Genomic DNA, 15777 nt, shown 5'->3' on the forward strand with positions numbered 1-15777 from the left:
ATCAGTTGGGGATTTAAAATGACAGCTGAGAGCTGCCCCTGATTGGTCCCTGCGCTGAGCCAATCAGAGGCAGCACTCACCCATTCATGAATTCATGAATGGGTGAGTGAGAGCTGCCTCTTATATTTTTAAGCCCTTCCCGAAAATTCATCCCGCGCTCGCCGGCAGCCCATTGCTTTCAATGGAGCCGGCTGTATTGCCGGCTCCATTGAATTCAATGGGCGAACATCGTTCTTCTCTGCCACAGCTGTTACAGCTGTGGCAGAGGAGAATGATCTTTGTAGTATATGTTCTCAATAGGGTCGGCCCCATTGAGCGCATCTATAGAACACAAGGAATCGCAGATAGGCGCGATCTGCGATTCCTTGTGTCTGGCCCGTTTCGCCGAAAACGCTGCTAGCTGCAGCTTAGGGACTTTGTACAGGACTTTAAAAATAATGATATGTGACTGTTGCCTAAGAAAATGAATCCCTTTCCTTCCAGGTTGCCTACTGTTCAGTACAAACTGTCAAAATGTCATTTATTTACTGCATTAATGTTTATGCAAATAATGTCTGTCTATGGGGAGAAGAACAATGTAGGTGCCCCATAGCAAATTGAGACCTAAGATTTTGTTTTAACCCAATGCAACGTCTAAAAATACTTGCAAGTACTCTTAAACCATAATACTAATTTGCCGACACACATTCAGTAGGTACACCTTTCCGCCCCTCGCAGCTCAGTACAGCCGAAGGTGGCTGTGTTTTTAAGTATGGGTGAACATAGGACCCCAGAGGGTCCTCCAGAATAGCGACACATTCATAGTCCTGTCACACTTCGCTATGTGCTTCCAGAAGACATAGAAAGTGACTTACCTCAGAGAAACCCTGTTTCTCCTCTTCTCAAGCTAAAGCTTGGCAACAGCTGGCTAATCATTTGCTGTATGTCATGCCCCACTGATTGGTAGAGGGGAGGAGAGAGAGTTCAGAGCAGGAAACTGAAGTATGAGCCATTATGCTGAGGGGGAGAGGAGTAAAAGTGTGGGAAGAAGGCAGGAAGTGAAGGAGGAGTCTCAGTGGAGAGTCTGCGTAAGCAGTCGGAGGAGGAGGACGTGCAGGGAGGAGGTCTGCAGTAAGAGCAGCTGAAGCAAGCGTTCTTCTTCAGGGCAGCAAGGATTCACCAGCTCCCTAGTCTTACCGGAAGTGAGGAGGAGTAAGGTTGAAGTCAGTCCACTAAAACAGTGAGTTACACAAAACCCGGTGAAGACAAAGCCAGGGCGAGTAAAGCGGCCGTCTTAACCCAAATTCCAACATTTGCATAATTTACATCCAGTAAGCCCTATAGATAACTAGGCCTGTGGGAATTCATACTGGGTAACCTTCCAAGTTCAAATAGAGAAAAAGAGCGTTGAAGAGAAAACTGTGTTTACAAGTAAATCAACTGTACTGTATAACAGTTTGCTCTGCTATTATCCTGCAATACTGCCACTGTTGATTGTACCGCGTATGGACTACATTAAAAGCTAAAGTAAACTGTGCACTTCCGGTTTGCTAACCAAAACAGCTACCATGACTTGTGTCAAATTATTTCCACCACTGACTACCGCAGACCCGGATGAAGTGCTGGCATCACGTGACAAAGCACCGTTCATCTTAATAAGAAATTTATGTGTATTTTCTGCCACTGTGCTGCAACCGAGTAGGACACCTTTGTCGCCATTGTCAAGAGAGATTACAGAGCCACCTGTGACATCCATCTTGCAATCCCCTTGGTCTCCCCCAATTTAGCCCATCTCCCTGGGATGCTGCACATGCTGCTTTAATTGACCAGTGCTGCCCATGTCAGCAGCACTAGCCAGTCAGAGCAGCAAGACGTGTCTTAGGCTACCAATGCAAACTGATGCGCAGTGTGCATCAGGTAGTCAGAGAAGTAGTGTGATCACCTTTGTTTGTCCAGAACTGCAGGGTCACTGTAACCAATGGAGGGTTTACAAGCTTTTTCAATGAATGGGAGAACAAGGAGATTCTACAAAAGAGAATCTTCCCCTCATACATTCCTCTGCCAAGTGGTTAATCATTTACCCATGTGTCTCAGTTTTAAGAGTGTAATAAGAGGGTCCCGAACAATCTGAACGCCATGTTTATAAAGTTAAAGGGGTTATCCAAGTCCCAAGTCTTTCCTACAGTAATTCCGCTGTGTTTACGTCTTTCCTGTTTTGTAGGAGCAACTCAACCAAAGAAGCCATTTGTGGTCACCAAAGGGGGAAATCTCAGCTGCCGGAATATTATACATATCGAGGGAGGTCAGAATTCATCACAGATAAAGAAATGTGTGACGGATGCGCTGACCGAGTGTGAGCGACTACAAGCTGCATCCATAGCCTTCCCAGCTATAGGCACAGGTAGCGATCACTGCGGCGCATGGCGATTTATATAAGGATGAGTTCAGAGAATGTGACCTAGCATGGAGTCAGTGCCGCTCAACATGACATCACTAACACTACAATACATTGATATATATGTAGTAAACAAGTTTGGGGTACCTGCTGCAGCAGAACACAGCTCAGCTGCTGCAGAACCTCATAAAACACACCTTAGCTGCTGCAGAACCTCATAATACACACTTCAGCTGCTGCAGAGTGTTATAATATGGAGCATAAGCTACAAATAATGCTTTATGGCGCTCCGTAGTTGGTATATAGCGAGCAGGCCACAGATTCCCATTGATGGCAATCTTTATATATTGGGGCAGACTGCAGATCCCCATTTAGGCGGTCCATAGTTTTTATATATTTAGGACAGGTTACAGATCTCTGCTTATGGCAGTCTTTAGTTTGTATATATGGGGACAGACTACAAATCTGTTTTTGGTAGTCTGTACATTGTATATGGGGAGCAGGCAACAGATGTCCATTTATCGTGATTTACAGTTTGTAAATATTGGGTAGTCTACCATTTGAATATACGGGAAAGGCTACAGATCCCCGTTTATGGTGGTCTATAGATTGTACTGTCTAGGGGTTCCAGGCTACAGATCATTTATGGCGGTCTATATTTTATATATAGAGCAGACTACAGATCCCTATTTATGGTGGTCTACACTTTGTATGTAGGGAACAGGCTACAAATTCCATTTACGGTAGTCTATGCTTTGTATATGGAGAGCAGGCTACAGATGACTATGGCGGTCTATAGTATATAGATAGGGACAGTCTATAGTTTCAGGTAACCGGCTCAAAGTTGACTCAGCCTTCCATCCTTCTGAGGCCGGTAAAATGAGTACCCGGCTTGCTGGGGGGTTGAAGATGACTGGGGAAGGCAATGGCAAACCACCCCGCAAAAACAGTCTGCCAAGAAAATGTCACATCATGACGTCACCCTAGGAGTCGGTCACGACTTGGTGCTTGCACCACGGGACTTTACCTTATAGTTTGTATATAGGCGACAGATTAAAGATCTCTGTTTATGGTGGTATGTAGTTTGCATATAGGGGGCAGGCTAGAGATCTGGTTGAGGAAAGGAGCAGGTTGTACGTTTTCATGAGGCTTCTTTGTTCTCTGCTCTAATTACTAGAAAATCTTAAGGCCGGGTTCACACTGGAATATTTGTGCGCAATATGCAGAGTTCATTAATGTTTTTGTATTTTGCGCATACATTTTGGTGGTGGAAATTTTTTTTTAAAAGTTAATTTTTCTGCGTATAACTTGCGCCCCAAAGGTCCCCATACAAGTAAATGTGTGCACAATACGCAAGGAGATGCGTGAAACACCGCGTAATTGCGCTGTAAAAAGAACACATCTGGAACTCATTAGCCATTTCAATTGGTGCGTCTGTTTGCCGCGCACAAATGAACATGCCTTACTGGGGCAAAATGTACAGTAAAATTCGCAGACGTGAGCGCAAAAAACATAGTTCATTCTGCAAAAATGCAGCACTCAGGCAAGTGCAAATGCGTTTACGCTCGTGTGAAGCCGGCCTAAATATTGTAAATGAAGATACTGAACCCCGGCCCTTTCTTTTATGACCATTACAGGTGCTGGAAATGTATCCTCTGCTGTGGTGTCTGACGCCATGTTAGATGCCGTGGTGGATTTTGTGTCCTCAAAGTCGGCTAAATCTCTGCAGACGGTAAAAGTGACCATCTTCCTGCCGTCCTTATTACAGGACTTCTGTGCCAGCATGAAGAAGAAAGAGCACAAACCATCTGTTTTTACACGTACGTATCCACCCTGTGACTTCCATACCTCCAGCATAATGCTGTTGTCCTTAGCACTGAACAAGAAGGGAATGCTGGGAGAATTCAGCTGGTAAGGGCGCAGTCAGACGAGCGCGTGTTTTTGCGCAGCCAATATGCGCTCAAAAAATATGCTGCAGAAAGCGCGTGACCGGGCAAAGTTTCATATGTGCATCGCATGAAAGTCTGTCCGTTCACTGGAGCAGCTGCGCTTGGAGAAACACAGCTGCTCCACGAAGAGAGAGAAGACCCACAGGGCTTCAGGATTTCCACAGAGCAGGGAGAAACGGAGCGGGGCTATAGAGAAACCACCCATAACTCTTCTCACTGTCTCTGCTCTGGGGAAATCCCCCAATAGCAGCACGGCTTATCTTTGATATGGGGAAATCCCTTGGGATTTCCCCATAACACAGAGAGGGGGGTGGGGCTAGCAGGACCTGCCCCCTCCCCTCCCCCCAGACACGCCCCTCCCTGGTTTGCTATGGGGATTCTCAGAGAATCCCCATAGAAAATCATCGAGGGGCGGGGCTAGGGGGCAGGCCCGCTAATCCTGCCCCCTCTCTCTCCCCACTATAGGGAATTCCCTTAGGGAGAGAGGTGGGAGGAAGTCCCCTACTAGCGTCCCCTCCCTGTTGCTGGGGATTTAACCACCAGAGGGCAGTACGAATACCCCGCTGCTTACAGCAGGACATTTAAAAGGTACTGCCCAGAAGCACCTTTTAAATGTCCCATTGCAAAATCCTGTCCCAGAAGCACCTTTTGAATGCCCTGCTGTAAGCAACTAGGAATCTATTGCAAGCGCTGGAGTTTCCATTAACTCCTGCTTCCATAGAGTCAATGGAAACTCCTGCCGGCGCTCATCGGAGATAGTGCATGTTCTGTCTTTTTTAAGTGTGCGCTGTTTTGCACTGTAAATTCCTCGCATATGAACGCTTCTATAAGAGCCTATTGATTCTTTTAGAAGCGTTCATTTGCCATGGACCTAAAACATCTCATCTGACTGCGCCCTAAAGGGGTTATCTTGATGTACCTACTGATGACCTAACCATTTTTGGGACTTAATGACCAACTAAGTTTTCAATTTTTTCATAGTCGCATTTCTAGAGCAGTAACTTTTTAATTCTTTAGGTGACATAGCCGTATGAGAGCTTCTTTTTTTCACGGAAAAGTTGTATTTAATGAGATGATTTTGGGGTACATATAATATACTGTATAACTTATTGTTTTTTCTTAGGGGGAATGGGGATAAAAAAAAGAAATTCTGCTATTTATTTTTTGGATTTCAGTTTTACGGCATCCATTGTGCAAAATAAATAACATGATAACATTCTTCTCTTGATCAGCATGATTCCAGCGATACTAAGTTTATACAGTTTTTTTTATGTCTTGCTATTTTTATTTTTTTTAAGATTTGCTTTTGTGTTGCCGCATTCCGAGGCCATAGCATTTTCTTTTTTCATTGACTGAGCTCTATAAGGGCTTGTTTTATTTTTAACAGTGTTCACTGTGCAGTATAAGGCTATTTCAGACGACCGTATATCGGCCGCGTATTCACGCCGGCCGATATACGGCGTCTCTCTCTGCAGGGGGAGGAGGCTGGAAGAGCCAGGAGCAGGAACTGAGCTCCCGCCCCCTCTTTGCCTCCTCTCCACCCCCTCTCCGCCCCTCTGCACTATTTGCAATGGGGGGAGGCAGGACGGAGGCAAAGCTAATTCGCGGAGCTTAGCCCCGCCCCCATCCCGCCTCCTCTTATTGCAAATAGTGCAGAGGGCGGAGAGAAGACAAAGAAGGGGCGGGAGCTCAGAGCACTGCTCCCGCCTCTTCCAGCCTCCTCCCCCTGCAGAGAGAAACGCCGTATGTCGGCCGGCATGAATACCCGGCCGATATATGGTAGTCTGAAATAGCCCTTAAGAACATACTAAATTAATGCTGCAGGCCGGTATGATTATGTCCACACCAAATTTATATTGGTTTTTATTTTTTTGCAACTTTTTAACACTTTTGTAATACATGTATTTTTTTTTTTTTGTCACTGCATTCAAAGACCCCTAACATTTTTCTTTTTTTGTTAATGGTGCTATGAAAGGGTTTTTTTTTAGCAGGATGAGTTACACTTTTTAATAGTACCATTTGTTGATCCATGCAACGTTTTGTATTCTGTTTTTTGTAAGGCAAGATAGAGAAAATGTGCTATTTTCGCCATTTTTTTGTATTGTTTTTCAAGAAGTGCACTGTGCGGGTTAAATGACTTACTAACTTTTTTCAAAAGGTCATTATGAATGCAGCGATACCACATATGTGTTTTTGTTTGTTTGTTTTTTTTTACACATAGTACAGGAGAGAAAGTGGGGTTTTGGCGTAATTTGTATTACTTTTTTTCCTACTTAAAAAAAATACTTTAACATTTTATCCCACTAGGGGACTTGATTATCACCATACTTTCATATTATTCTAATACACTACTATACTTGAGTATAGCAGTGTATTATAAAGCCTATGAAGCTCAGCCAGAGGCTGAACCTCATAGGCCACCGTAGCTGGCAGACCCAGAGGCTACATTCAAGCCTTTGGGTGTCATAGCAACCCATCGGTACCCTGAGAACACATTGCGGGGATCCAATGAATGACAGAGGGAGCCCCCTCCGTTGTCATTATATTACATGCTGTGGCCGCAGTGACCATAGCATGTAAAGGATTAAACAGCGAGGATTGGTTTGTTCGGTCCCCACTGTTAAAGCAAGTGCCAGGCTGTTATTCGACAGCTGAGCACCCGCTCCCTTTGACATGAGAGACCAGTGCCAGGCTTCTCATTCAGCTGCCATCAAAAGATGGCACAGCTGAATAAAGTCCCTTAACAGACGCCGACAAAAGACATATGGGTGGTCATTAAGGGGTTAAGATAGGCCATGAATAGTAGATTGGGAAGCGTCTGCCACCTGGGTCCCCTGTCGATCAGTTGTAAGCTTAGCCTTTCTGCTCATGCACTGATCAGATTTCTGCAGGAAGCAGACAGCTCAATACCCACTGTGCTGGCCAAGCTTAGTATTGCAGGCACTTAAGTAAATGGGAATTTAGCCCGCAATATCATGCCTGGCCTCTGCAGGTAGAACAGAGCTGTCTGGAAGACCCTCACCAATCTGCTATTGCTGGCCTATCCTAAGAAAAAAGTTTACAACTGGGCAACCCCTTTAAGCTGCAAAACTAAATCCTCACAAGATAACTGCAACCTCAGATGTTTAACCCTTTGGAAGCCAAGATCAAATGTCAGTGCTGACAGCAGCACTTAAATGCTTGTACAGAAGTAGGGGGCTCCCTCTCTCCTCCAAATGCTACCCCTCCCATCCCTCATGATCCTGGGATGCTGTTATCACAGCAATCGGAGGCCTAATCATTCTATTGCTGCTATATAAAAGCATTACAATGTAAGTGTAAGGCCTCCTTCCCACGAACGGATTTACGCCGCGTAAATTCGCGGCAAAAATCCGCTGCGTGGCCCCCTGCTATTAGGTTCTATTGAAGCTAATAGCACAATGCTCACGATGCGTAATTCCACCGCGGAATTACGCACCGCGATTTCTCCCGTCCTCACCCGCAGCATGCTCTATTTGCTGCGGGTGAGGACGGGCTGTACGCGCTGACGGCTTCCATTGCAGTCAATGGAAGCCGTCCGTTCACGCTATCTCCCGCTGTAACCAGCGGGAGATAGCGTGAAAAAACGCTTCCCCACCTACCGCCGCAGCGTCATTTGACGCGGCCGGCCGCGTCACGTGACGCGGTGGGCGTGTCACACGACGCGACGGCGGTGGGGAAGCGTTTTCACGCTATCTCCCGCAGGTAAGTATAGGGGCTCTGGGGGGGCGCCGTGACGGGCTTCACTGCGTATTACGCGGCGGAGCCCGTCACGCTCGTGGGAAGGAGGCCTAAGGTAGATGTGATCAAAAGATCGCAAGAACAAAGAGAAAAGGAAAAGATTTATCAAAGTTTAAAAATTTTTAAAAATTAAATTCTCATTTTTACAGTAAAAAATATGAAAAACAAACATAATAAGTACTGCTGCATTCAAAAAGTCTGTTTTATTAAAATATAAGATTTCTCACATAGTGAATGCTGTAAGAATGGCAAGAATAATTTTTTACTTCCACTTCCACAGAAAGCAAACTAAGAAAAAAAATCATATCTAAAAATCATATTAATCCCAAAATGATATCAAGAACTACAGCTCGTCCTGCAAAAAGCAAGCTCTCACAAAGCAGAAAAGTAAAACTCTGCGTGTAAGAATTCAATGACAAAGCACCATTTGTTTTAAGTTTTAAAAACTAGTAAAATATATCAAAAGTTAAAGGGGTTGTCTCGCGAAAGCAAGTGGGGTTAAGTACTTCTGTATGGCCATATTAATGCACTTTGTAATGTACATCGTGCATTAAATATGAGCCATACAGAAGTTATTCACTTACCTTCCCTGCGCTGGCGTCCCCGTCTCCATGGCTCCGTCTAATTTCAGCGTCTAATCTCCTGATTAGACGCGCTTGCGCAGAAGGGTCTTCTCCCATCTCTTCGGTCCGGCAGCAGTGGCGTTCTGGCTCCGCCCCCTTGTATGCGTCATCGCATAGCTCCGCCCCATCACATGTGCCGATTCCAGCCTCCTGATTGGCTGGAATCGGCACATATGACGGGGGCGGAGCTACGTGATTACGCGTACAAGGGGGCGGAGCCAGAACGCCACTGCTGCCGGACCGAAGAGATGGGAGAAGACCCTTCTGCGCAAGCGCGTCTAATCAGGAGATTAGACGCTGAAATTAGACGGAGCCATGGAGACGGGGACGCCAGCGCAGGGAACGTAAGTGAATAACTTCTGTATGGCTCATATTTAATGCACGATGTATATTACAAAGTGCATTAATATGGCCATACAGAAGTACTTAACCCCACTTGCTTTCGCGAGACAACCCCTTTAACTGTTTTCTGTGGGTCAGTATCAAGTTGATATAACATATTTTTACTACAGCTTGAACAAAGTAAATGCCCCCAAACTGGTACAATTGCATTTTCTCCATTTCACCCCATTTTTAAATTTCCAAAAGTTTTCCAATACATTATCTGCTGCAGTAAACGGTCACATTAAAAAAAAAATTCATTCCATCAAAAAAACAAGTCCTCATACGGCTCTTGGAAGTTGGGGATGGAAAACTGTCAGCGAAAAAACGATGGAAAGGGGTGAGGAACACTTGTGCACTGTTGTATTATAAGTTTGTGTATATTTACATTGTGACAGGGCTCTATCGTATGTCAGTCCAGCATTGTAGCAGGGCACTATCGTATGTCAGCTCTGCAAGTAACAAGGTAGAAGATGAAGCGACCAAAGTGTTTGAGCTGCGAGACAACATTGAGCCGGTTATTTACCACCTGTGTGCAGAGAACAAGGAGGCAGTGAGAAACGCATCGTCTTGGCTCCAAGATCTTATACTGAGGCAACAACTCGAGAAGCTCATCACCGATGACTGGATCCTGGAGTTCGGTGACAAGGAGCAGGAGATCATTGCTGAACTTCAGAAGACTCTTCATGTTACTGTTAACATTGATTTGCCAAGCAACACGATTAAAGTGTCAGGATTAACTGAAGACGTTGTGAATCTGACAGACCAAATCCAAGACATGATCAAGAAGGTGCGAGAGAAGAAGACCAAAGAGCGAGAGGCAGAGCTCTGCAGTAACCTGGTGGAGTGGAGATATTATGATGGCAGCAACTTTGTGCCATTTGATCAAATGACAAACTTGGAGCTGGAAAAAGCCAAAAATAAAAAGACTCTAAACCTAAATATTGACCTGGCTGGAGTGAACTATACTGTCGTGATGGAGCTGAGCTCGATGTGGGACCCCACAGGAAAAGAAATGGCGATTCAGAGGTTTCCTAAACACGGTAATTATCATAGACTAGCAGTGAAAAAATACAATGGGCTCTATAAAAAAAAGTTGTTGGTCATTTCTTTCTTTCTGCACACAGACCACGCACCCTTAGTCATATACAGTGAAACCTTTTTAAGACTACCCCCGAAAATTTCATTGCAATGTGGTCTTCTAGGGTGCAGTATGCACAATTATACAATGCATTTGCAAACTTCATACCCTTTCACTTTTTTACATTTTGTTATGTTGTGGCCTTGCACCAATAAAGAAAAAAAAATCAAGTTTTCCCCATCATTCTGGACTCAATACCCCATTAGGACAACATAAAAACAGAATATTAGAAATCTTTGTACATTTTTTAACATTGATTAACTATGATTTTGCATTTACATAAATATTCACACCCTGTACACAGTACTTAGTCCAAGCACCTTTGGCAGCAACTACAGAGTCCAGTTTTATGGGCATGAAGCTACAAGGTCTGCAACCTGGATTTGGAACATTTTTCTGCTATTCTTCTCTGCAGATCCTCTCAAGCTCTGTCAGGTTGGATGGGAACCATCTGTTGATAGTCATTTTCTTGTTGGAAGGTAACCCTCCTGCAGACTCTGAGGTCCCTTACGCTATGAATCAGGTTTTCATTAAGAGTATCCATTCAGCTTTCCATCAACCCTGACAAGTCTCCGTCACCCAACAAGTTGCCACCACCATGATTAACTGTAGGGATGGTATTCCTCCAGACATAACACTTAGGATTGAGTCTAAAAAGTTCCATCTTGGTTTCCTCAGACCAGAAAATCTTGTTTCTCATAGTCTTTAGGTGCTTTTTGACAAACTCCAGACGACTTTTACTGAGGAGAGGCTTCTTTTTGGCCCCTCTGCTATAAAGCCCAGATTGGTGGAGTCTGCAGTGATGGTTGACCTTCTGGAAGTTTCTGTCATCTGCACACAGGATCTTTGGAGCTCAGCCAGAGTGACCATTGGGTTTTTGGTCACCTTTCTTACAAAAGGCCCTTTTTTCTCAATTACTTAGTTCGGTGGGTCCAAACTTATTCCATATAAGAATTATGGGCATCACTGTGCTCTTGGGAACTTTCAGTGCAAAAGAAATGCTTTTGTAGCCTCCAGATCTGTGCCTCCTCACAATTCTGTCTCTAAGCTCTACAGGCAGATCTTTCTTCCTTATGGCTTGGTTTTAGCTGTGATATGCATTGTGAGTGTGGGACCTTATATAGATGGTGGCTGTCTTTTAAAATTACATCCAATCAACTGAATTTACAAAAGGTGAAAGCCAATCAAGGTGAAAAAAACACTATCAAGAAAAATGGGAGGAACCCAGCGCTTAATTTCAAGTGTCTAAATACTTGTGTCAAAGCAATATCTTAGTTTTACATTCTGTTGACACTTTGTCATTATGGGGTATTGAGTGCAGAATGATGGAGAAAACTTGAATTTTGTTTGGCTATTTGCACAAGGCCACAACATAACAAAATGTAAAAAAAGTGAAAGGGTGTGAAGACTTTCCAAATACATTGTATGGTGGCCTTTTGGAGAGGTATCACTATATATCAAGCAGGTCGAAGGAATAAGCAGGCAGGGAGTAGAGCACACTATCATAAATGTCTTTTATTGAACAGAAAATACTCTGGATCTACCCAAATCCTGGGACTCGATGGATAAGAGTCAACTGAAAGTAGTAACTGTGGATACCCGCTCCCCAGAATACAGCGATGTTCAGGCCCAGTTTGCAAAAACCTGCCAGATGAAAATTAGTAAGGTAAAATTTTACAGTCTACAGTTGAATGAAAAATTAAGTGAACCCTTTGGTGCTGTCTGAATTGTATTAAAGTTTTACAATTAGGTTATGGCTACACATCGACGACCAAAGACCGCTGTGTAGCCCTAGGACCTCACAACTGGTGCAGGTTGAAGTGACCGCAGTTTTCAAAAAATTCAACCTTAGTGGACTTTTTGCAACCTGCATTCGCAGCAACCAGCAACTTGCACTGCTACCTCATTGAACTCAATGTGAGCATGTGACTGCAAGGCTACACAGCGTTCTTTGGTCATTTAACCTGTTGCAGCCAAAAGTCTCCTCGTAGCTCTAGCTTAATTGTGACTTAGCCTGATAGAAAATGACATTGTAACTAAAAACACACAGTTGTACTGTTCATAAAAAAGGATAAAATAGGTCAGCACTTCCCAACAGAAATCTATAGGTGCACGTTAAAGTTGTACTGTTCATGTCCTTTATTGAGCATATTGAGTAATCATCCACAGTGCAGGAAGAGAAATTAAGTGAACCTCTGTGCTAATGACTTCTCTAAGAGCTAGTTGGCAAAATGTGATTCCATTAAGAGGATGAGATTGGAAGTGTGGGTTTCTCAGGTGCTTTACCCATGAAATAAAACAACAAAACCAAGACTGGTTACTGACAGATCTGTTCTTCTCAGGAAAGATTGGTTAGTGTGAACTGTGCATCAAAGTAAACAAATTATTATGTAGCAATAGCTGAATAGAGAGGATGGGTGTAGGATGGGTCTAAACCACTTTGCTCTCAAGCCAGTTTTGGCCTATGTGGCCAATCCTAATTTTTCAAACCCAACAGGTTTTATTTCTTGTGGCATTTATTCAAGTGATTCTGGACTGTTTTTTAGTTTCAAAGGATTTTATTAAAGTACAAAATCTTGTGCATATGTCATCCATGCATTCACTTTTCCCCACACAGGAGGTAGAGAAATAAGCAAGAGGAATAACAACAATTTGCTTTTTAGCATATTTGACATTTTTGTCATATATTTTCTCATATTTGTCAAAATTTTGCATGATAGCAGAATACTCCCGAGTATAAAAACCTACAAAAACTTCATTGGTTTTACAATCACAGTAGACTGAAACAATAAATAATCACTAATATCTGGATAACGAGATAGATCTAGGTTGAGAGTAGGTTGTGTCTAAAGCCTGGGATATAGACTAGCTCAATCCAAGGTCCCCACAACACTTCGTATTTCTCTAGGGTGTCAGACTGTATGGCATGTAGCCTCCCACACAAAGTGATTTGTGAGATCCTGTTCTGCATCTCTCTAAGGGCGCGGTCACACGAGCGTAGGCGTATTTACGTTCGCACGTGCACAGCGTTTAATTGCCGGAAAGAACGTTTTTTCGGCAATCATGACCAGAGCTAGAAAGCGTATTATCGTTTGTTCCTACTTTGCAAACTATCTTTTCGGCCATCGAATATGCGTTGGCGCGTATTTCGGTCGCATATGTTCCGTCTTTTTTTCGGGTTGCCGTTTTTACGCGCCGTAAAATCGCCCGTGCGAACGAATACATTGGAAACCAACGCCTCAGATGGTCACGTTTATAAGATTGGGCGCAAAAACGCGCCGTTTATGCGCTCGTGTGAACGCCCCCTAAACGACAGGGTGGGCTGTTTCTACCTGGCTGCTATATGCATCATGGTTGGCATACATATATTTTGAATAAGCTTATGAGCTTGGTGCTTAGTTGCAGGAGGCGATCTCCCAGTAGGAACAGCATTGGAGATTTGGGGAATGGGCCTATGAATAATCTATGTAGTAACCTATGTACCTAGGACCAGATCCTGGCTACCGCCAGACACGTCCACCATAATATGCAATTGGGATCCCATCTCTGTACATCCCCTGAAACATAAGGGTGAAGCTGAAGGGAAAAATTTATTTATTCTAACCGGTACTAAGTGCGATATAGAATCTTTATAGATGTCTCCATTAAGGTAACCTGGTGACGGCCTTTACAGATAGTTTCACAGCAATGGTACCATCTTTCTTCTGTCAGTAATTTGTAAATCTGTTTCCCATTTTAGCATAAACGGAAGCTTGCCCCCTATATTAGGGTTATTCAGTATATTATAAAGCATGGACAATGTGCCTTTCCTCACTGGATCATTCCTACAAAGTCTTTCAAACATTGTCAATTCGGGAATTACACGTTGCGAGTTCAGCGAGTGCAAAAAATGAAAAACCTGGCTGACTTCAATAAATTTCCGCTGCAGGGGAATTAAACTTAGCCTGAAATTAGGCCAACGTTAGCAGATGAAATCCCATTACAAAATGATAGAGGTCTATCAGCTCATTCATCTTTCACCATTGAAAATGCACAAGGTTCAAGCTTGGTGGGAATCTCACATTCAGGATAATAGGAAGCATCCTAGAGGGCCTTGTAAATAGGTTATGTTTAAAACAAACATTTCTCCAGATTCTCAAGGAATAATAGGTGAGCGGACTAGTAATACCTAGGGCTATCTGATCATATCAAGTTAGGAAAAGTCTGAGGGGTTATTCTAGAGGACTTTATGTCAACCCACAACGGGGCCTCAATGCCCCCCAAAGTAGTTATCCATTGGGCCACTTTTGCCGCCACATAATATTTCATTAGATTAGAAGTGGAGAGACCTCCCTTTCTTTTATGATGGTACATTAGAGTATTCTTAATTCTAGGGCGCTTAGAAGCCCAAATAAATTGGAAAATATGTTGTTGCAAATTTGCTAGAACTGGATGGTGGATTTGAATAGGCAGTGTCCAGAACAGATACTGTATAATATACGGGGTAAGTTAATCTTCAAAGCGTGAATCCTTCCCACCCATGAGAGTAGTGGGTCATCCCATTTAGTCAAATCCGACAATTTTTGTATCAAAGGGGGGTAGTTCCATTTATATAAAGTAGCTAACGAGGTAGTCAGGCTAATTCCCAGGTAGGGGATATACTGGGGTTGATGTTGTAAGCCAAAATTTAGATCGATTAGCTTTGTCAGGGAGGGCGGAGAGTTCAAATAAGCAATATCACATTTATTAGGGTTTATTTTAAGTTCCGTAATTTGCACCCATTTGGCCAGTAGTCTCATTAGCTTAGGTCAAAATATTAAAGGCTGGTTAATGTAAGCAACAAGTCATCAGCGAATAAACTTAGTTTATATTCCACTCCCCCCCCCCACTGTAACTCCCCTTATATTGGAATTTTGTCGGATAGCTAGCTCAAGGTGTTCAATCTCTAGTGCGAATAACGCCGGTGAGGGGGGTAAATCTTGTCGGGTACCTCTCCTAATTGAGATGAGAGTTTCTTTGGTTGTAGGCAACTTTAGTAGAGTGGAGGGAGTAGAATAAAGGGCTCTAATAGCTTGTGGGAAGGCGCTGTCAAAACCCATACGCTGCAAAATAAAGAACAGGACAGGGAGTCAAAGACTTTTTCGATTATCGAGAGCTAATAGTGTTACAGGGATATTAGTATTTTTTGAATAGTCAATAATATTCAACACCTTTCTTATATTATCTGGGGCCTGTCTAGATGGAATGAACCCTACCTGATCTTTGTGGATAAAGCTCAAAAGAACTGGTTCAGACGGGCCGCTAGAATAGCTGTGAAGATTTTATAGTCAATATTCAGCAGTGAGATGGGCCTATCGCTCTTGTGAGAGAGGAGGTCTTTATTCGCCTCGGGAATAAGCGTTAAAATTGGTATTTATTTAGAAATTCTTGAGGTAGGACGTCTCCCTTCATCAGAGTTTGGAACAAATTCGGTAATGGCCCTGACAGAATATCTTTGTATTTTTTGTAATAAAGAGCTGTAAAGCCAACGGGCCCTGGAGCTTTCCCCAACTTTAAGTTCTCAATTGCCTC

The 15777-nt window shown here is 43.5% G+C and overlaps 1 protein-coding gene and 1 pseudogene across 1 annotated transcript in view; one reads left to right on the forward strand and one right to left on the reverse strand.

Annotated features, from left to right (window-relative positions):
• The window catches only part of LOC136576196 (protein mono-ADP-ribosyltransferase PARP14-like), a 913674-nt gene that overhangs the window by 766310 nt on the left and 131587 nt on the right, over positions 1 to 15777 (reverse strand). The window lies entirely within an intron of this gene.
• The window catches only part of LOC136577387 (protein mono-ADP-ribosyltransferase PARP14-like), a 59289-nt pseudogene that overhangs the window by 33030 nt on the left and 10482 nt on the right, over positions 1 to 15777 (forward strand).

The sequence above is a fragment of the Eleutherodactylus coqui genome, chromosome 8, assembly GCF_035609145.1.
Source record: "Eleutherodactylus coqui strain aEleCoq1 chromosome 8, aEleCoq1.hap1, whole genome shotgun sequence".
NCBI lineage: Eukaryota > Metazoa > Chordata > Amphibia > Anura > Eleutherodactylidae > Eleutherodactylus > Eleutherodactylus coqui.